Raw genomic sequence first — 23,830 nt, 5'->3', positions numbered from 1 at the left:
TGAAATCATTCACCCAAATGTTCTTATTTCTTCAAATTAATTGATTTACATTCCAAATTTCTTGATAGAATTATCTGCGCTATATCACTCTCTATGGGATATGACCCTGACTCTTAGTTAGGTAGTTTTATTGACTAAGACCCCTTACAATTTGGAATTGTTTTAGAGAGTAGTTTGAGCGTTCTAAATGGTGAGATGACAAAATTGGGAAAATGCTTTGGGAAGACGAGGAGGAAACGAGGAAGAAATACCCCCAACTTTTTACGACTTAAGGTGAGTCACATTTCAATAGTTGACAATTATTTCTTCACAAAAACAGAATTTGATTTTAAGTGACTTGAAAGTGAAATATATGTCTTGTTACGAGATGGCTAAATGATCAATAGTAGTTGGGATTTTCAAAATTTGACTTTAGGTTTGCGAGTGTTATAAATATAGACACGTAAATAAAGTATTAACGGTCAATAAATTCCAAAGGATTATCTTGATTCATTCGTAGGTGAATGTTCTTAGAAGGGAGAATATGAGATCCCATACTTTTTTTCAATTCTTTCAAAATATATGTGGCATAGAGTGGCGTGGTTATATGAGGTGTATATGACTTGGTATAGTACATTGGAGAATATGATTGAAAATGGGTGGCAATATCAAGGAATAAACTAACGTTTTAGTTCAAAGAAATCCCTCAAAGAAAGGTTTGGGGTTAAATAAATGGTTCGTGAAGAACATTACCCGTTTGAAAGGTTTATATTAACCCATACCTCCCAGAATATCAATGAGTATCTAATATTATAATAACAATGTTTTAAGATGTATTATAATACCACAATGGTCGTATTTAAAGTTTATGAAGTTAAGAAAATTAGTGAAACAAAGGTTGGCAAAAGTTGTCGTACTTTTCTCTAATAAAATTTTCTGAACTTCAGGTCAAATATCTTGGATGATTTCTCCCAATATATAAGAAGTTAAAAGTCCCATGGCCTATCAAATGGATTTTTTACCCGTCTTGGTTGCAATGCAAAAAAAGTCACATCAAACCTACTTCGAAGTAAAAAATTATGAGTATTTTACTGCGGTCTATCTCGGCGAAATCTGGGTTGTGAACTGGGTCGGGTGAAAAAATATGGTATGTCGGCTATTCAGTATTTTAACCTATAAAAATCTTTATTTTCAATTCTTAACCAGAAAGAAAGCTTTAGAAAGGGTTCTAATGGATTTCTTGGATGATCAAGGTTTGGTTTTAGTGATTTCTACCATTAAAGGTTGCCCTCTTTCTTAGAAACGTAATCTCTACATGTGACAATCATTTTCCCCTTCTATTAGCTACGTTTCGAGCTAGTTTTGGAAGATATAACTTGGTAGTTGTTGGTGTTTCTTCAAGATGTACACTTGATTTTCTAAGTTAATCATCTCAGGACTCTTTTATTATTGTTTTGACGAAGTTCTACGGATATTTCGTCAAGTAAGGACCATATGGAAAATCTATCAATTTAAGATCAATTTTAAAAATGTTATAGGTGGGTACGAGTTGTGTATATATAGTGTTTTCAAATCTTAGAATGTAAGGAATAACTTTCATGAAGAAACTATGGGCATTCATGTGTTCATTGGAAATGTATGTTAGGCCTAAGTTGTGTCCTTCCTTTTAGCACGCCTCCTACAAATTACTAAAATTCTAAATACGATATTTTACTATTATATTTCTAGAAAGACCTTCTGTGAAAGGCATTTGGATTGAAACTAAATTATTTTCTTGATTCTATTATGTTGATATTCCACTTATTCGGATAAAAAGGGTATTCGACATCTACATATCATTTTATTGGCTTCCTTGACCATATATCCATATGTATGAATTCTTATTCTTCTTTGGGTGGTGTGACTTGAAAATATTATGGGATACATTTAGTATTTGCAACTAGTCCTCTTCCGCCGCTAAAGTGTATTTTGAAATATCTTTTAAGTACCACACAATTTTCACAACTCTCAAATATAACTTATATGTTTAAACTATTAAACCACTTGCTTTTTAACATACTTTATTTTATAAATTATCTAGAAACCAATTATAGGAACTAAGTGAAGCACCTTAAACATTTTATTAACATCATCAGGTTTAAGTTATCTTTCTAAAACTCGAGTTAAGCTTTCAAACTTATTCGGAAAAACATATGAGGTTCCATGAGACATTTACATGTTATATGAAAGTGATTACGGGATTATGAGAATAACAGTAGAAACGGGAAAAGATTGGCAATATGATTACGGTAAAATATATGCATTACGAATCCTGACACGACATGTTATACATTCTACTCCTGAGCTACAATCTAAAGGTATGTGTCCTATTGCCTATATTTATAAGATTGAGACACGGATGGCCAGAAGTTGGCAAATATGATGTCGGTTATCTACCAAGAGGCACCACCACTACTAGCATTTTTTTATATGTCATGCCTTTGCATATATATATACGATTACACAACATACCATGCATATTTGAATAGTAGGAGGTCAAATGTCAGTTATGGAGATTATTTGAGTTTAAGTTTCAAGTTGTATCTCTATTACCCTTTTAACATAAGTTACTAATGATTCTACTTTCTTCCTTACATAACAGTACATTTTTAATGTTACTGACGTCCTGGGGATGCTATGTCATGACCCAGGGGTACCTCCTAGATGTAACATGGCATATAAAACCCTGAAGGACTCGATAAAACCTACTTAGTCCTCATAACATAAGAAATAGAATAAAAAGAGTAAAACAATAGTCCAAGTCCAAAATATTTTATAAACAAAAAGCGGAAGTCATTGACAACGGGAACCGACTCTAGAGAAGGGGTTTCAAAATCTACTTCCCTCACCCTTACTAGATTATAAAAGCAACACTAACACCCTGTATATGAAAAGAGGGAAAATGATCATTTTTTGGAAAATTGTAGGTGCCAGCAACAAGAGCCACCTACGGCCCGTTGATGGGACCACTGACCGTAGATGTGGTCCGTGCATGGCCCTGCCTAATGTGGCCTAGAAGCTCAGGACCACAACCTGTACTACGGACTGTAGGCCAGACCACGATCCATGGTTTGGGGGCAAAAATGTGACTTTCTGATGGCCAACCACGGTCCACCAGGATAGACCATGGGTAAGACCACGTCCCGTCGACCAGGGTCTGTCGGTGGCCAGTTGTCGCTTAATGTTAGAGAAAGTTGGGTCTTTTCCTAATTAATTAGTTCATATACTATGTCGTTTTACCCGTCCTAATTAACCCATTTACTTCATTCTTCAAAATATATAAAAGTAAACCAAATCTCCTCTTCAAATATTTCTCTCTAGAAACTTTAATAAGAAGAAGATTTAACCTAGGGTTTCAAGTCAACGTCTCAATTCCTCCATTGAAGGCTAGCTTTTGGATTCAAGGTATGATAGTTTTCATCCATGGATTCCTTCCATCCATGTAGTTCCCAAATTCTTCTATTTCAAAAGGTAGAATTCCCCAATTAAGTTAGGGTTTTCTTCAATTAGCATGAGTTCCTGTCATTATTGATTTAAATATTCGAAATACGATCTCTTATGCATGAATTAACGATACATGATGATTTTATGATGATTTCCCCATGAACCTATGTAATCCCTATGTTTTAATGTTATGAATCATATGATGTGGAATTTTGATCTACAAGGAAGAGTTCTATGAAATTAAGAATGTATTACAAGCTTCACATGTATTTATGATGAAATCCATATCTACCCCAAGTTTTCTAAGAGTTTATGATTGACTATGGGTTTTGACCTTTAGGAGGTTATGCATTTTCTTATGAAATCTATGCAAATATTTTAAGGATGCTTTGAGAGTAGAGTACCAATGATTAAGTTTTGTTGTGAAAGGTTTTCTCACATAGAAAGGATTCTTAGGTTGAAAGGCTTTCCCACCTAATTGAATAAAAGACAAGGAGCTATCTTAGTGAAAATAGCTTGAATTGGTTTTCCAAGGGCACTTTTTCATGAATAATGAAGTCAAGTAAGAAATGACTATTCCGTGGGATTGATGCTTAGCACCGAGTGGATATTGAATATAAGATGGAAACTCTCTCGTTAGTAGATATCGGGTTTCTAGAAGCAATCTCATGAGATGGAAGCTCTCCCGTTAGTAGAGGTCGGGTGTCTAGTAGCAAATTTTTTAACCCATAACGATGTGCCTCCTTAGGTTGATTAGCTAGTCAATCCACATAAGCTAGAAGTTCATGGTTCTACATTCGGCAAGTAGAACAACCTTTTTAGGTGTGGGAGACTCCAGGGGATCATGTTATAGCTCCCATGAACTCAATGTTGTTTAAGGCTAATTCCCCACAAGTAATAATGTAAGGTTACTTCATGAATCGCATATGAGGTCAAAGGTTTTAAAGATGAAGTTAGCTTACATTGACCATGATTTATGACTTACGTTTTCAAACTCTTTCGTACCATGTTTAACCTGGTCAATTGCATGTCACGAAATGAAATGTCCATTTTAGCATGCTTTAAATGTTTTATGCATGACTATCATACTTGGTACATTGTTTTGTACTAACACATACTGTTGCCTACAATTTCCCTAAATATAGGGTCCGATATTCATGGTGATCAGTTTCGTGGCTAGTGGGTGACTTGATTGATTCTCGAGGTTTGGTGAGTCCTCATGCTTCGAGGATGCACTTTATTGTTTTTACTTTCTTCCATGTATTTTCTCTTTTGGACATGATGTATGGGCTAGGCCCAATTTCATTCTATTCTGTTATATGCCTATGTTGAGACAAGTGTATTAGACTTCCACTTTGTTTTTTGAAATTGTTTTGGAGTTGGACTATTGTTTTAATCTTATTGTTCTATTTCTTATGTTATGAGGACCAAGTTGCTTGTATAGAGTCCTTCGGGGTTCTATAGGCCATGTCATATATAGGGGGTAACCATGGGTCGTGACAAACTTGGTAATCAGAGAACAAGGTTTAGAATGGTCCTAGGATGTCTCATAAGCCACGTCTAGTGGAGTCTTGTTCACAAGTGTGAAGCGCGCCACATTTCTGAATGAGACGCTACAAGATGATTAGTAAACTCCACTTCTTTCATCACTCTTAAGTCGTGGGGATAGAGTTTAACTCTATAAAGTCTTCCATTTTTGAGAAATTGGAAGTGAGTCTTTGAGATTCCTCAATTTGGACCTTTGTATAGAGGAAATTAATGTTACCCAGTTGATGGAAACACAATATGGTAATGATTTTTATCTTTTTATGATGTCTAGCTAAAACTCCAATTCTTGGGGTGTGATTATGGGCTGATTTAACTTGTGGGTATTGCTAATTGTTAGTTTAAATGTTGTTTAGAAGTGATTTCAATCAGTAATTGTGGTTCAATTTTAAGAATTCTAGTTGCAAATGTAGTTCTACCTTCATGTTTTTGGCTTGCTCGAGAGAGAGGTTTTAAAACAAAGATTACTGAATTGATGATATGTAGGTATTGGGTTGTCATGGGTTCAACCCGAGAGAGTGAATCCTAAACACTTTTCCACACATTCAGCTTGAGAGAGTGAATGGACTAAAGCGTAGGTTGTTCTTATTTGCATGCTTGTTGGTGTTCGAGAAAAACAAACTTGATTCAGGGTAAATTGTTCGAGAGAAGGTTTATCCCCTCTAAACTCTAGATTATTCACTAATTTATAGCTATTTACTAACAGTTGCAATTACCCACTTGTCTACATTAGCCTATAATCCAATCACATCCCAAGAACCCGTCTCATTATTGTCATCTTCGTAATATTTGATGTTGTTGTAGCTGATGGTTAAAACCAAAACCCCCTTATTTGAAATTCGTGTCACCCCTTAATTTGAATTATGTTTTTATTCGTAAATGTCTATTCCTATGATTGACTTGAACATATTCATACTTTACTATTGAATCTTAAACACGTACCACTCTCTGTGGGATTCGACCACAACTCATTTAGTTGGGTTATTATACTGACTAATGATCGTTGACGCTTAGAACTAGATTAAGTGTCCTTGAAACGTTAATCAAAATGGCGCCGATGTTGGGGAGTTGTGTTGGTTAAGATTCTTTAGTTAAGTTGAATTTTATTCTTCTTAGTTATGGTTGAATCTACATACTTTAAGTTTTGGTTTGTGTGTTGCTTGTTGAGTAGAGAAATTGAGCCTATCTTGTAGCAACTGTAACCCAATGTATCACCCTCCTTCAAGATTGATGATATTTAGGGATGACAACCTAACTTTTAAGCAATTGGAGGGTGAGACCATTTATGAGTTTTGGCACAGATATAAGGCCCTATTGCAGCAGTGCCCAACTCATGGAATTCCAAATAAGATGCTTCTGGGATGCTTCTACAGTGGTCTTCGTCCCTAAAATAGAAATGTGGCTGACCAACTCTCTTCAGGTTGTCTGGCTCGACAACCCTATGAAACAGCAGCGGAACTCCTTGATTGTGTGGCCAAGACCAACAAAGAGACATAGAAGGACCGAGACTTGGCCACATTGTTGGGTCAGCTGGATCTCTTGGCCAAAAAGGTCAAGAAACTGGAAGTAATGTACCAAAGAAAAGATAGGTACATTCTCCCTCACGAGCGTCGAAGAACAAAGGAGCATGAGGGTGGGTAGATAGAAGAGGTACGCTTACTCATTCATTGCAAAGTCGAAGAACACGACAAAGTGTTGAGAGAGATAAGAGAAAATATCTCGATGCTAAATTAAATGACAACCTCTCACTCCATGTTTATTCAGCTATTGCAGTCCCAAATGGGTCAAGTGTTGTCTTGTCTCTACCCATATCAGGAAAGAGGGTTGCCCAGTGACAATGAGGCGAACCAAAGAATGAAACCTAAGTAGGGAATTGTGTTGTGCCACTACGTTAACTTAGGCGCTTCTTGGGAAGCAACCAAAGTTTTACTGCTTTCGTTTTGTTTTGGAAATAATCGTTTGTCGATTTTGCAGGTTGAAGTGTAAGATGTGTTTGAAAAGTGCAGATTTGGCGAGCTAAATGTCAAGTCGGTGACTCGCCGAAGAGGTCGGCGATCTCGACTTTGACCACCGTTACACTCAATAAACCCTAAGGGTTGAGTTTGTAAAACTCGGGGAGCCCAGGAACAAATCGGCATGTCGTCGAACAAGTCGGCGATAATGACTTTGTCCGCCATTTGGACCCCCAGATTAAATGGAGGTCCTATAAAACTTGCTAAGGTAAGTACCCACTCGGCGTGTTGCCGAGTGGGTCGGAGAGCAAGACTATTGTCGCCGGATGGGAGAGAACTGGACGGTTTTAAAGGCCAATAGTTCAAAACTTCAAAATCTTTCACATTCCCTCACTTTTCAAATTTCCAAACACACACCTGAAATATTTTTCCCGTATTTTTGTTTTTTTATCGTGTATTTGTCATCAATTGTGTGTTTGGAGTTGGATATCGTTGCCCCTAGCTTTACAACTTTTTTATTTGGCATTAAATGTTGGTTTTCCGAACATCGAACTTGTATTTAGTAATTTTAACTCATTTGCAATTGTTCTTATCATAGTGATGTATGTTGGGCCTCTCTGTTCGTAATTGTATGCTTGACTGGCTGTTTTAATTCGAATATTTTTCCTATATTGTTGATTTCCCGATATTTTGTGCCTTAAAATTGTTTACAATTTTTGGGTTGTGCTAAAATGTGGTTGGCACTAGTCGGGTGAAGTCTAAGTAACCCACATTTATGCCAAATGACCTAATTTGCCCAATGATGGAGTGGTTAACGTCATTCTTAAGGGCAAAAGTCGTCAAATGGCCAAAATTTTCCAAACCGGGAAAAGTTTGAGTATCCCAGGGGCAAGGCTATAATGGATCTAAGCCAAATTGAAGGAGTGCATGTTTGGATTTTTTTTTCGGGGGTTGCGGGGTTGACTTTTTGAAGTTTGTTGAAAGTAGGGATGTTTGTTCATTTGGCGAGCTGGGTTGAGCTCGCTGAACCACTCGGTAGTACGCCGAATCCCCCTTGCTCGCCTTTAATTTTATGTTTAATCTAGTTTGGGGTCTGTGAATTTCAGTGAGAAGCCTGAGTTTGCCGAGTGCATTCGACTACTAGCTGAAATTCTTTCTTGATCGCCCTTTCTGCGCCCCTAACCCCTAAAATGCATGGTAACTTTCGGCGGACTAGTCCTTGCTCACCGAATGCTGTCGGTGATACGCCGACAGGCCCTTCCCATTACCAACATGCCAGTTTTTCTGAAAAATTATGAGTCAATCCTTTCGGCGAGCCTGATCTTACTCACCAAAGTGATTCGAAGACTCACCAACCGGTACGCGAGTCTCTCTGCAACAGTTTTCCTACATATTTGCCTGAACTATTTCTAACTTTATTCGATGTTTTTGTAGATATGACTAGAACCAACCTTGACATGCCGCCTCGTAAAAGAATACAAGGTGTGGTGATAAATGAAACGGGAGCCAATCCTCCAAAAAAGGGAAGAACAGAACCTCTTAAGGGAGGCAAGGGAAAAGGCAAGAGGCCAGCATCTGAGGTTCCGAAGCACAACTTTGGTAGCGAGGGAAAATCATTTAACTCGCGAGCAATATTATCTGAGCCGGATGATGATCAGCCATTACAGTCCCTGAGAACGCAAATTCATGCTAGATCTCGTCTTGACTCAATTAGAGCCTTAGCAGCCTTCTCTCCAATAGATACAATGCCAACTCTGGCACCTCATGTGGCTCTAGTGCCGCTAGTGGTTCCTCCTCCCTGACTACTTAACAGATTGAAAGCCGAAGGGTTGCGGACTATTCTGGAAGAGAAGATACTTTCTTCAGAGGGCCTTGAGGGCAGATACTCCACAGTGAGGGACACCTTCCAATTTCACCGGTTCGAGCAGTTCACCAGGACCTGAGGGCCCTACATTCCTATATGGGTCAGGGAGTTTTATATAGCATACGGAGAGCTGGTGCCCAAGGGGAAGAAGAAGAACAGTGCCTTCAGACCGGTGAAGTCGGTCATGATCCGAGGGAAGAAACTTGGGTACAATAGTGAATACATTAACACTGTACTTGACAGGGCCCTAGGTGCGACAATGGCATTTGAGGGTTTGCCTACTAATCATCCCTTGGGTGACTTAAAGGGCTGGCTTGCACCATTGATTTCCCATACCACACCGAGGTGGATTGAGGCAGGGGTCCCCATCGAGAAGAAGGACCTGAATATTACAGCTCGGTTGTGGTTTGGCTCTATACACAGCATAATAATGCCGTCCCAGAATGAGTCTATCATCCGCCACCCTAAGGCGGCCTGCCTTGGGTCGATTATATCCGGGAGGAGCATTAACTTAGGACTCCTTATTGAGTAGGAGATGGCCATGAGGGCCAAGCAGAGCCAGACCTCCATACCATTCTCGGTGCGGATTTCAGAGTTGTGCTGGAGTTCATCGTGTCGAGATGAGAGATTTCTAGATCATCCCTACATCTTCCACTGATATCCGGCGTAGAGAGGTCAAGTACACTCAAGAGGAGGCCGACAGGAGGAGCGAAGCTCCGGTGGATACATCTGTTGAGGTGGACATTGACTCTATAATAGCAGAGGCATCAATGCCTACTCTGGCCTCCGAGCCTTCAAGTACATCTGCTCCCACTTCTTCCTCCCAATCTCTTGGTAGTTCTACCTCCTCCCAGCCCACCAGGATTACTCAGGCTATAATCCTGAAGATGGGGCACCAGGCTCATTCGGCTGATGTGAGAGCTACCCGACTGGAGGCATCAGTCCCATGGATGATTGAGAGTGCCATCCTTGTTGCACTGACCCCCCCTTCAGACTTCTATTGATGGTTTGACTGCGAGGGTCGCGACTTGTGAGCATCGACAGGGGGAGTCTTCTGAGGTGACAGCTTTCAAAGCCGAGGTCACAGATTTGAGGAAGGATGTAGACTATCTCAATTCTACAGACTACACCTCAATATTGGAGGCAGCTGATGATGTTAATTCCCCGATGACTTGTGAGATTCCTCCGGCCACTACCGCAGGCGTACATCAGGATGATATGGCAGCTGATGAGTCAAAGGTAGAGACCGAAAAATAGCAAATAGATGTGCGGGATGTTTAGGTTTATGATGATCTCACTGATCTTGAGGATGCGATGTTTGAGATTGCACGCCAGACTTCTTTCAGAGACACTACCATGGGTGGGTCCAGCGGAGCTGGTACTTCTGAGGTGACTCCGGGCACTGATAACAAAGTTCACAGTGTTACACTGGCCACTGATACCTCAACAAATGGAGCAACTGTGTAGACAGGATCCCTCTTTGTCATTTTTATTGATTTTTAGTGTTTTATTGCATTTGAGGACAAATTGCTTTTTGTTTGTGGTGGGGTGAGTAAATTTCATACCTACCTTATGTATTGATGATATTTTCTGGATATATTGTGTTTTGACACTGTTTTTGTGAGTGTGTGAGCTTGTGGCTCCTTGTTTTGAATATAAATAATTTTTGGACCTTTCCAGAAATTTTTACCACCTCTTGTGTATTTAATTTTGGTTGTTCTTGTTCAAATTTGAGTGTCAGTTGTGATCAATACCGATTACTTGAATAGTGCTCTCAATCGAACAAACATGACTGTGCAGCTACGATGAAGCCAAATGAATTTGCATAGGCAATAAGTGAACTCTTTGCATCTCGTTATGACGAGCCGATTCTCAAATTGAGTCTCTTATGATGAATATTGCACACTCAATGCCTTGTGTGTGGAGCGTACCGTGAACCAGCGTGATGACACATAGAATTTGCCCCGTTTGTCCAATTGACCAAGTGATGTGATCTCTTGAAATGATCTTAGGCAACAATTTAAAAGAGTGAAACAATTTGACATTATACCTCTTTTGTGGCCTACCTTGTGAGTGTGTGATCCTTGCTCGACCACCCTTTGAGCCTTATCCTTTTCTTGGAAGAAACTTGATGAAATTGTGACCTTTCTTTATCTCTTCACCCTTAATCATCATGAGATGTGGTTTGTTTGAATGACCAACTTAGGCCAAAGCCTAAGTTGGGGGTGTGGTGAAAAGAGAAGGTACATCAAGAAATATGAAGGAATTCCCCTCTACCCATGGTTTTAAAAAAATAAAGATGGAACCCCTTCAAAAAAAAGAATGAAAAAGTTTTGAAATAAAGTTGCAAAAAAAATGAAATGGGGTGTCCAAAGTTTTATGGAAAATGAATAATGGGGTGAATTTTGTGCATGAATGAGAAGGAAGAAGAAAAGGAATGGAAGCTTTGTTCACACCATATTTCATGAGAATAGCAGACACTGAGCCTAAATGACCATACCGTTACACTCAACCCCGTTACCAGCCGTGAAAAGACCTTTTTGATCTTGAGTAAGCTGAAACGAAGGTTGATTGGAAAATAAGGGGAAACCTATGGGTGGAGTCATGTATGTGTTCATCTTTTTTACTTTGAGAGTTTTTTGTGATTTCGGAGCTATAAATTGTTGATCCATTGTGTTTGAATATGGAATCATCTTTGTGTGAGGCCATTTGAGTACCTTTGTTGAGCTTGAACTTGCATTTGAAGCAAGTATCGTGAAAATCTTTGATAATGGTAAGTCACAACTTGAATCGTTGAGTGCACAATTGTACCTTGCATAAGTAAATTGAGTCTTGCTGTGTGCATTCATGATTGAGTCTTGTGTAGCAGTGTTTGAGACATCCTTTCTGAACTGTTGAACTTGAGTTTTACTTGAGGACAACCAAACGCTTAAGTTGGGTGTGTTGATGAGTCCGAGATTTGGACTCATTTAGGGCTTTATTTGGATAGATTTAGTGTCCTCAAATACCCGTTTTGTGCTAATAACTGATGTAAAATCCTTGATTTACAGGTATATGGATTGAGGAACAAAGCATGGACACTAATTTGCAAAAAGGAACAAAAGCGAGCTGAAAGAACGAAGAAATGAAAGCCTGGTGATCGCTAAGTCCCTTTGGTGATTCGCCGAATATCCATTACCTCACCTAAAGTTCCAGTGTGCCAAGCCCTGGAGGAGAAAATCAAGTTGGCGAGAGAAAGGAGAAGTCAGCGGATCGCCGAGTGGTTCCGTGATGCAGTGTTAGATCGCCTAAAGTTACACACCTGCAGGATGATGAAAGACAAGGCAAGAAGGCATTAGAATGGATCAAAGGGCGGATCTCCGATTTGATCGGCGAGCCCGACTTACCACACTGAATGGTCCTTTGTAGCAAATTTTTGGCGACTATAAATACGCTTTTGAACATTAAGTTTAATATCTTATCTTTCAAGCTTTTTTTGAGTTTTATCATTCTCAAGTATCCTATTTTTGAACTCTGAATTAAGGAGACATTTTTCCTTAGCTTTGAAGAATTGAAGTTTTTCAATTTTGAGAAATTGGAAGTGGGTCTTTGAGATTCTTCAATTTGGACCTTTGTAAAGATGAAATTAATGTTACCCAGTTGATGGAAACACAATTTGGTTACGATTTTTATCCTTTTATGATGTCTAGCTAAATCCCCAATTCTTGGGGTCTAATTATGTGATTATGGGCAAATTTATCTTGTGGGTATTGCTAATTGTTAGTTTAAATGTTGTTTCGAAGTGATTTCAATTAGTAATTGTGGTTCAATTTAAAGAATTGTAGATTCAAATGCAGTTCTACCTTCGTGTTTTTGGCTTGCTCGAGAGAGAGGTTTTAAAACCAAGATTACGGAATTAATGGTCTATGGGTATTGGGTTGTCAGGGGTTCAGCTCGAGAGAGTGAATCCTAAACCCGTTTCCACACATTCAGCTCAAGAGAGTGAACGGACTAAAGCGTAGGTTGTTCTTATATGCAGGCTTGTTGGTGTTCGAGAGAAACCAACTTGATTCAAGATAAATTGTTCGAGAGAAAGTTTATCCCCTCTAAAGTCTAGCTTATTCACTGATTTATAGCCTATAATCCAATCACATCCCAAGAACCCGTCTCATTATTGTCATCTTCGTATTATTTTTTGTTGTTGTAGCTGATAGTTAAAACCAAAACCCCTTATTGACATTCGTGTCACCCTTAATTTGAATTATGTTTTTATTCGTAAATGTCTATTCTTATGATTGACTTGAACATATTCATACTTTACTCTTGAATCTTAACAGGTACCACTCCCTGTGGGATTCGACCCCAACTCATTTAGTTGGGTTATTATACTGACTAATGATCGTTAACACTTAGAACTGGATTAAGTGTCCTTGAAATGTTAATCAAATACTTATTCTTAATAGTCACCTTGTTCAATTGTCAATAATCAATACACATACGAAGGGACTCATCTTTCTTCATAACAAACAATACCGGAGAACCCCAAGGATAGATACTCGGTCGGATTAAACCTTTATCCAATAGATCCTTCAATTGGTCTTTGAACTCCTTAAGTTCTGCCGGAGCCATTCTATATGGAGGAATAGAGATAGGTTGTGTCTCCGGGTGAAGGTCAATACCGAAGTCTATTTATCTTTCGGGAGGAACACTGGGCAAATCATCGGGAAACACTTTCGGAAACTCATTAACAATGGGGACCAACTCAAGACTAGGGACTTTGGAATTCACATCCCTCACCCTCACTATATGGTAAATACAACCCTTGGAAATTATTTTCCTAGCTTTAAGGTAAGAAACAAATTGAACTATAGGCATAGAATTTCCCCCCTTCCACTCTGGGATAGGCTTATGTGGGAATTGAAATTTAACTACTCTAGTCCTACAAACAATAGAGGCATAACGTGAAAGCAACCAATCCATCCCAAGTACGACATCAAAGTGTAACATATCAAGCTCTACTAAATCAACAAGGGTAACTCTATAGGATAATGAAATGGGACATCTCCTATAAACCCTCTTAGCCACCACAGAATCACCAACACGGGTAGAGACTTAAAAGGATTCTAATAACACATCGGTGAGTACATCAAACCTCATAGCTATATAAGGAGTCAAAAAGGACAAAGTAGCTCCTGGATCAAGCAAAGCGTACACATCTAATTGAAAAACTTTTAACATATCAGGCACCACATTCGGTGAGTTCTCTTGGTAACCTCTAGTTTGTAGAGCATAAAAATGGTTTTGGTTAGGAGCACTTGCACCTGAACCACTTGGACCGGATGAAGGGTAGGGTTGAGCCCTACAACGAGTATCTCCCTCATTCTTAGCAACCGAAGGACAATTCCTTATCTTGTGATCCATCTTACCACACCCAAAGCAAGCATTGGAGCCCGTTAAACACTTACCCTCATGATTTCTTTAACATTTGGTACAAGTAGGTATGGAGGGCTTACCACCATCTCCTTGAGGTTTAGGGTTAGACACCCTTTCATTGGTAGACCTTGTTGGAGCACTTGAAGAACCTTGCCCAAAGAACTTTTGCCAAAACCTTGAACGACCCCGTCCACCAGACTTAGAATGTGAATAGTTACCGTCATCGCCTCTTGCTCTCTTTGCCTCTCTAGATCTTTCCTTGATATTTTATTCTTCAATTTGTTGGGCATGCACTATAAGGCGAGAAATGTGCACGCCATGAACAAACATAGAGGTGAGGCATTTTTGGCAACCAAGTCGAACACTTTCGACACAAACATACTTATCTTGGTTCTACGATCCGCCACAATAGAAAGGGCATACTTAGATAGTTGAGTGAACATCAAAGAGTATTCTCTTACACTCATATTTCCTTGCCTAAGGTTAGTGAACTCGAGCACCTTGGCCTTTCTCATCTCAAGAGGGAAAAATCGATCAAGAGAAGCACTTTTCAACTTTTCCCATTCTATGGGACCCGCTACTTCCGGCCTTGCCTCTTTCCACTGATTGAACCAAATCTGAGCAACCCATTTGAATTAGTAAAAGGCTAACTCCACCTTTTCTACCAGGGTTACTCCCATGATAGCAAGTATCTTATAGTCGTCATCGATAAATTCTTAAGGGTCTTCCTCAACTTTGGAGGCATAAAACTCGGGAGGGTTAATCCTTGTAAAGTCCCTCACTCTTGCCGCCGTCGTACCCACATTTCGGTTCACAGGAGCTACCACCTTTCTATTAGCTTGTGCTATCACGGCTTGAGCCAGCACTTGAAAAGTTGATCTAAACTCAGCCTTTGTCACATTATCAGTCAAAGGATCAATCGGAGCTTGAGGATGAGCTATGGGTGGGACATCTTGATTAACATTGTCTCCCTCCATCCTTCTTGGATTAGCCCTTCTAGTAGTCATATCCTGAAAATCATCAGGTAAGGATTAGGAGAAAAGACTTACAGAACTAAAACTACAAGGCACGACTTAGAGAAGTGAAGTTTCCTAAACATCTAGTAGCCTCCCATTCATAAATGTTGCGCACTTCACACTTATGAACAAGACTCTACTTGATGTGGTTTGAGGCATCCTAGAGCCATTCTAAACCTTGTGCTGTAATTACAAAGCTTGTCACGACCCAGGGGTAACCCCTAAATGTAACAAGGCGTACAAAACCCCGAGAGGCCTCATACAAGACACTTAGCATATCATAACATAAATCAATAGAAAATGGTGCAAAAATTTAAAAATTTCAACACAATCAAAGTCTTTTTAAAATGAGTGAAGGTCTAATATCATTGTCTCAAATCATCTAACATAAGAGATAAAAGATCTTGGGACGCAACCCATACAATAGTGTAAGACATAAAATGAAAGAAAAAAGAGAAATGGGTGATCACATCCTCAAACACAATGAGGACTCACCAAATCTTTACTTCCTTGATCAACATGAGAGCTAGCCACGAGTGTGAGAATCTATGTCGCCAGATCCTACATTTGATAAGAATGTAGGAAAGAGTATGTGTTAGTAAAATTAAGTACTAAATATGATAACTAGCATGAACAACATAAACATCCTGGTTAGTCAATATAAACTATAAGCATAATCATGCACATATATCAATATCATAATAAGAAGGGAATACTTATCAAGAAACCTTACTCATCCCTAGTCAAGACTTAGGTCATCACCTCTTTGTAAACTCATCTCATGGAAGGTACTTCAAACAATAGTCCAAGCTATTCATTCTTCATAAGCTTATTTACATAGTTTATATTTACTTTTAAAGACATGAGGATTCGCCTCATTGCATCACTTCCAAAGGCTAAGGGGTATTCGCCTCTTGCCTTACTTTTAGACTGTGGGTACTCGCCTCCACAACCTCATCATATGACACAGGTACTCGCCTCCACATTATTTCATAAAGAGCATGGGTACTCACCTCCATGAACATTCAATCATAATAGAAACATAGGGAATCACCTCTTGTTCAATTCTAAGGAGTATGGGAAATCATCGCATATCCTTCACATATGAAGGTCAAGGGTAGTCACCTCTAGCCTCATCATTACATAGTCTTTTAGTCTAGATTATTTTAGGTGAGAAATCCTTTCAACCTAGAATCATTAATGTGAGAAAACCTTTCACATTAATGCATTCATAATTAAGCCATTCATGTAGAAAGTATCTCTTCTTTAACAATAATATCAATTACCAACAATTCACCTCATAAGCTTTACTCTCAAGCCCTAGATCTCATTATCATCACCAAAGATTTATTCTCAAGAAATTCTAGTAATAATTCATTAATCCTATAAGGACAAGTCTAAACCCACAAAGTTTCCCTTCATGGTACCAACCCAATTATATCAATTCTAGGGTAGAATCATGGAATAAATATGGATACATTTAATTTCACTCTAATAACATGTAATTATACTAATTCAATTATAAAAAATCACAATCCACTCAATTGGATCAACATACATCATAACCCACAACATTGGAAGAAACCCTAGCTAGACTTGGGAAATTCTTTATCAATTTGGAAAATTGTAGGGGACTCCGTAGGAGGAAGGATCCCATGAATGAAAATCCATCATACCTTAGTCCAATTAACCACAAAATCTTGAAGATTTGAGACCATGAACTTGACCTAGCTTCCTCTTCTTCCTACTTCTTCCAACTTCTAGAGAGAGGATTTTTTAGAGGAGTTTTGGGTATTCTTTTGGGATTTTAGAGAATGAACTAAATGGGTCTAATTTGGGGTTTAAAATACTTATATAGTTGGTCTAGACTTAGGAAAAACTAAATTACTTCAATTTAATAAAAACAAGAAAAGACCGTTAAGTCCCTAAATAACCGTCCAGCCCCTGACCCACGAGACCACGATTGAAGGACCGTGGATGGACCTACGGTCCGTCCTGGTCAATCATGGTTTATGGTCTGGGACTTGGTTTTTGGACCATGGACCTACGGAGCCTAAAACACGGACCCTGGACCCATCCACGGGGCGTGGGTCCTGGCTGTGGTTCATTGTCTCCTACTACCTCCCATGGTGCCATCCACGAGGCAAACCCACAAGGCGTGGGTCTGACCATGTGGCGTGGTTAGCCCTCGTGGATGGCACCTGGAAGTTCTAAAAAAATGCTAGTTTCCATATTTAGGCTACGGGGTGTTACAGTTGCAAATTATGATTTGTTTTGTTAAAATAGGCATTGGGCTGAACACTGCTTTTTCGTCCGACTTATCTTAGCTCATCGAGGCAGTTAGGAAAATTGGAAATTAAATCCCAGCTCACCTTCCTTGTTTCAATATGTGACTTGGGTACTGTCCCATTCGGTTGACTTGTTGTTGTCACCCAAAACCAACCTAGTGAATCACCAAGTGGGATGAGACATCGCCCTTTATTCATGTTTCATTTGATTTTTCCCTCTCACTTTTAGCAGACTTTTCTTAGCCTGCCGAAACCTATTAATCGAATCACTGAGTTTGATTTGAATCCACCAGTCAAGCCTAAGTTCTTTGAAAATGTGTACTTTCCATTTCGGTGAACTCGCATGATCTTGCCTAACCTATTAGGCAGACTGCTTTCCTAGTAGGCGAGCCTCAGAGCTTTTTTGAACTGTGTTTTCTTTGGGGTTTTCATTTCAAGTAAACTTCACCACATCTATGTTTGAATAATTGTGCTTTGCAGTATATGGCTAAGACTAAAGGGAAGGAGGTTGTGAGTTCTGATACGCATTTAGATAGATACTCCCGTCCCCCATTGAAAAGGAATAGGGGAATCACTTTCAACCAGCCATCAGATGCTCCTCACCCATAACCAACCATTTTGTGCTCCTCTATGAATGTGGGGGATCAGCCTAAAAAGGGGGTTTCTAGGAAAATGATGAACATCAGGTCCAAGTTGGTGCAACCCTTTTCTGCTCAGCCACCTGCATCTCGTGTTCTATAGGTGATTGGTCTAATAGCCCTCAAAAGGCTTAAAGAATGCGGGAGAGCACACATTTCATTAGCAGAGATAACTATGCAATACTGGTTTTATAAGTGACTATCCTTCTATCTAGGATACCATCCAATTTCAGAGGTTTAAGGGTTTAACCAAGCATCGAAATTAAAATGTTCAGGGTTGGGTGACAGAATTCTACACTAAATATTCACAAACTCTGCCGAAAAAGCAAAAGGGCACAGTATAGAAACCCTTAGATGAAATTGAAGTACGTGGCAAGATGGTACAATGTCACACAGGTGCAATCAAGAGTGCTTTAGGCACCTTATAAATCTGACTAACATATTTAAGTTGTATATGCGTCATGACCTTGAATCTCTCAAGAGTTTTTTGGCACTGGTTATCTCCAACATTTCTCCTCCTTGGATGATTGATGGTGAGATAATAGAGAAGAAGGACTAGAATTTTATGGCCCGGTACTAGTTTTGATTCATTAGCAATAATATTATGTCATCATAGAACGAGTCCATCCTTCAAAATCCAAAGGTGTTGTTACTGGGTACAATCATTGATAGTGAGAAGATGCATTTGGGGCAAATTATTATTATATAAATGATGTTGAGGGTTGGTTAAGAGAAAATGTCATTTCCATTTCGGGTCTGGATTATAGAGTTCTGTGAAGATGAACGAGTTCCATTTCAGGGGAAGACAGATGTTAGGATCACCCCAACCTTCTCCAATGACATTTGTAGGATTGAGGCTGATTATCTATGGGACGATGCAACTCGGAGGAAGCCGCCACCACCAGATAATATGCCCAAGATTGATCCTGCCACACTTGCTACTTAGGACACTCCATCCGCTCCTTCTTTGAAGTAGTGAAGTATACCAGCCTTTCTTAGTACCCTCTACTTACAATACTATTGTTCCACTTCACCCGTTCCTATATCCCATCCACCTTTGACCTAGGCCATGATTTATCAAATTGGCAATTTTGCCCGGTTTGTGGATGTAAGGACTACGAGGTTTGAGACAGATTTTCCCAATACTATTGATTGGGCTATTGAGGTTTTTTTACTCCACATAGGTTTAGGTTGGCTCAGTGAGAGGCCTTTACTGAGTCAGATTGTGTGAGGTTAGATAACATTACTGTTAGGTTAGACCCTCGTGACAAGGTTGAGGGTAGTTCAGATGGGTTATCTTAAGTCATGGGTGAGTTGGTTGCTTTGAGGTTTAATGTTTACCATTTACCCTCTACAGATATATCGATGTTATTGGTCAGGGTTCCCCTACCTAATAAGCCTATGTTTGTGACCTTGGTTATGCTTAGTAATGAGCTTACTCAGAGTTAGGTTGTGTAGCCGAGTGGATGTAGTCTGGAGAGTGTTGAAGTTATAGTTGGTGATGCAGTTGATATGAGAGGGGATGATAGGGCTTATGATGATTTGGCTGACGAAAGTGATGAGCAGGAGCATAGAAGAGAAAAGGATAAGTAGTGGATAACAATGACACTCACTAAGCTGCAGGACAGTGCGGAGACGATCGTCCATGCTACTTTGGAGAGATCCATTCTGGAGACCTCCGTAGTATGTACCAGTGGTGTCTGTGCAAACTTCATCATTCCTCCTATTACAGTGCTAGGCACTGATTCCCAGGCTTAACCCCTAGTAATCATATTTTCGAGCACTGATGGCCAGGATGATGCCACTCCTCACGAGACTCCTGATGAGAGCACTCTATAGGCATCGCCATATAAGGGATTTTTACCACTCCACATGTATTCTTTTACTTTATTTCACATTGAGGACAATGTTTTTACTAGTTTGGTGTGGTGAGGGAACTTGTGCCATTATTTCACTTATATTTTATTTTATTTCATTATATTTTTTTTTGGTGATTACAGTATTTTGGTTCTTTATATTATAGTACTTTGATTGGTTTATCTCATTTGGGGTCTTTCTCAATTTTCTTTTACCCCATGAGTTTTGGAAATCGTAAATACTTAAGTTTTCATTGATATTAATTTGAGGATAGATTGCCTCAGTATCGAGGTCTTGAATAGTACTTATGATGATCATAGTGACTAGCGTTTGTGTAGCAAGGAAGAAATCAATGTGTTGCACTTTTGAGTGATCTTTTTTTATTCTTGTATTGACAAGATGCATTTTGATGTGAGTCTTGCAATGAGCATAACATGTAAGCTTTTGATCATTTTGGGTTGTGCTGAATGATTGTGTTGGAAGTGCCGTGTGTGGTCAGGTTTTACTTGGAAGCATGCTTGTGGAATCCTAAAATTTTCCTTGTTAGTCCAATTATCTAGCGTTGGTAAGTGTAAGGAATGATAGTGGGTAGAAATATTGAGAGGGAACCCAAACTTCCATATTTTTTTGTGACTACCTTGTGAGGGAGTGCAACCATTTTTGCACCATTTGAGCCTAAACAAATTATTGACAACCATATTGAAATCTCTTAAACCAAATTGCCCCTAACTTCTCACCCAAAATCAATTTCGAAGAATTGGTTTGTTTTAATAGCCAACTTCGGCCAAAAGCCAAAGTTGGTGGAGTACAAAGGAAGGAGGAGGGAGAACCAAGTAAAAAACAAAGAAATATTAAAAGATACTCAATTTTGAAGTGTGTGACAAAAAGAAGGAACACCTTCTTATAAAAAAAGAGAGATTGTGATGAACAACATCTTAAAAATTTAAATGAAAAATAGATTTTGGTGAAATAAAAAGGGGTTTCAAATAAAATGATTGACAAGTCAAATTTTGAGTTATCAAATTAAAAAGAATGAAAGAACTTGAGAAGAGGTGAAGATGATTGCAACTATGCTTTGAAAAGGTAAAGTCACTGAGCTAAATAGATTAAACCTTAACCCTCAACCCTATTACAAAGCCTAAAATAGCCTTGATAACTTGCATGAACTAGGTTATATAATGATGGATTAATATGGGCAAACCTATGGTATGAAACCTGCATGTATTTCTTTTTTGGGAGAGTGGGAGTTGTATTCATTATTTAAATCTTTATTGATCTTCTTTGTGATAGAATAGAATCATTCTTGATGTGAGAGAACTTCAATGCATTTATTTGAAAATGGTATTGCATTATAAAAGAAGCTATAGTGAGCTTGAACTTGGTTTGATATTTTAATGCCCCTCAAAATGAAGTAGGATAAAGTAGAGCCTCACATGGATTTTATGCATTAATAACTTGTTAAATTAATGAAATTAATAACTTGTTAAAATAATGAAGAATAGCCTTTTTAGTCAGTTTTAAAGAGTTTGGAAGTCAAACGTCAAGGGACGACCAAGACGTTCGGAAACTAGTCTTTTATGTGTTGGTGTGTTTGTAGTGTGTTGTTTGGAGTCTAAAATCAGTGGAGGTGACCCTATTGTCTTAATAAATGTATTTAGGGTCAAAACGTTCGGGTATGACCCCTCGGGACCACCGTAAGGGTCCCCGAGGAGGACCCCAACCCTTGGCCAAGCAAGCTGCCAAGGCAACTTGTAGTTGTTCTTGGAGGGAGTGGCTCCGCGTCGCGGACCTGCTCCACCAATGGACAAAAGGTGGCTCCGCATCACGGAGACAGCACAGACTCTACTGTCTCGAATTTAATTTCCAGAAAACTTGTGGGAACACCTTCGCGTTCGCGACGAAATCTGCAAAAATAAAACTCACCCCGCGTCGCAGACTTGTTTCCCGACGAAATCTGCGAAAATAAAACTCAAGTTTGAGTTGTTTAGAAGGTCCAACTAAGTGAGGGGTAGTTTGGGTACTTTGGGGAATTATTATAAATGGTTATTCTACCTATTTTAGGGTATTTTAAGTGGTTAAAACCTCAAAACCTATAATTAGACCTCATTATTCAAATTGAACCTTCCCTCTCAAATAAACTTTCTCTCTAGGACTCCATGGAAGACATCTCTGAAGCTTCAAGCTAGGGGATGGGTTCCTACTGATTTTTACCTTCAATTCTCAAGGACATTAATCACAAAGGTATGGGGATTTTATCTTTAATTCTCCTTTCAATCAAAGAGCCAAATCAAAGTGATTTCAATGTTTTTCAAAAACACTAAAAACCCCCCAATTTCAATTCTAAGCTTGGGTTCTTGCATGAAAGTATTTCAAATGATGTTTTATGTTAATATTGATGGTTTTAAGGTAAAGAACTCCATGAAACCTGGCATATCTTGAAACCCTAATTTTGGGTCTTAAGTGGGTCTATTGATTATGAGCTAATAATGTGATATTAATGTGTAGATTGTTATGGGCTATTGATTTATATATTTTTCTATATTGAATTATGAGGAATTGATGGTTAATTGTGTTATATTGGATGTTGTCCTTGAATGGTTAATTGTGACTTAAGGTTTATGATGTTGATGAAGTTGTGAATAGATTATTGATTCTAGTATTTTATATATATGTATATATGTTGTAGATGTTAGAATTGTGAGGTTTGATCGCTTTGAAAGTGGGGAGGTGGTTTACTTTATTAAGCATGTTGTGATCATGGCCTTGTAGGCAAAGTTGGATGATTGTTGTTTTGAGTAATGTTGGTTATATGAACGTAATGTGATATGATGTGAATTTGTGTATGGTCTAAGAGGATGAAAGGAGACCTTGTGTAGAGACTTTATGTGTTATGCTTGGTTGTTGTCTTCTTTTAATGACTTATAATGAAGGTGAGGTCAGGATAGATTAGGTTTACCTACTCTCACACCTAGTCAAGAATGAATGAAAGAATGTGAGAATGAATGAAAAGAATGGGAGTTAATGCTAATGAATGAAAGTTGGGTCTATTGTAAGGATAGTCTCATAAAGTACTCCTTTAAATGAATGGGGTTCCTAGATAAAAGGTTTCTCATCTTTGAATCCAAGAGCTTCCTTAATGAATGAATGAGGGTTAGGATGGGTATTCCTTCGTGAGTTGATATAAGAATACTTAGTAGCAATCCTTATCCGTAAATGAATTAATGAAATGAATGTCCAAACTCCGTGAGGGAGTAATGTCTAGCACCGAGAGGATATGAAGATGGGTGGATACTCCTTCATTAGTTGAGATGTGAGTATTTAGTAGCAACCCTTAAGATGGGTGCTCCTTCGTGAGTTGAGATGAGAGTACCTATAAGCAATCCTTCTATCCCTTAACTATGTGCCTACATAGGACGAGCTAGTGGTCTCTACCACTTAAAGGCTAAAGGAATGACCCTACCTTTGGCAAGTGCTTATATGTCTTATGCGATTAATTGGTGAAGGTTGAGGTATGCATGGTAAGCGCACTTTGTGTGACCTTAAGGTGGTGCCTTAGTGTGGGTAATGGTATGGGACGTTGCCCATACATTGCATAAAGGTATTGCTTAAGGGTTACTTAAGGTGGAGGTCCGAGGCAAGAAGGTAAAGGTAAATTGGTTAAGTATGTTTATGAGGTATTGTGAAGCATATCACTTTGTATTGTTGGTTGTGACTTGTAAGGTGCCTGTTATGTTGATGTTCATGAGATTTTATCAAAATGGCATGAAAGCATAACTTTCGAATAAATGTCATTTTC

This window comes from Solanum tuberosum, unplaced genomic scaffold (assembly GCF_000226075.1).
Source record: "Solanum tuberosum cultivar DM 1-3 516 R44 unplaced genomic scaffold, SolTub_3.0 scf00057, whole genome shotgun sequence".
Taxonomy (NCBI): Eukaryota; Viridiplantae; Streptophyta; class Magnoliopsida; order Solanales; family Solanaceae; genus Solanum; species Solanum tuberosum.
This window is presented reverse-complemented; position numbering follows the sequence as displayed.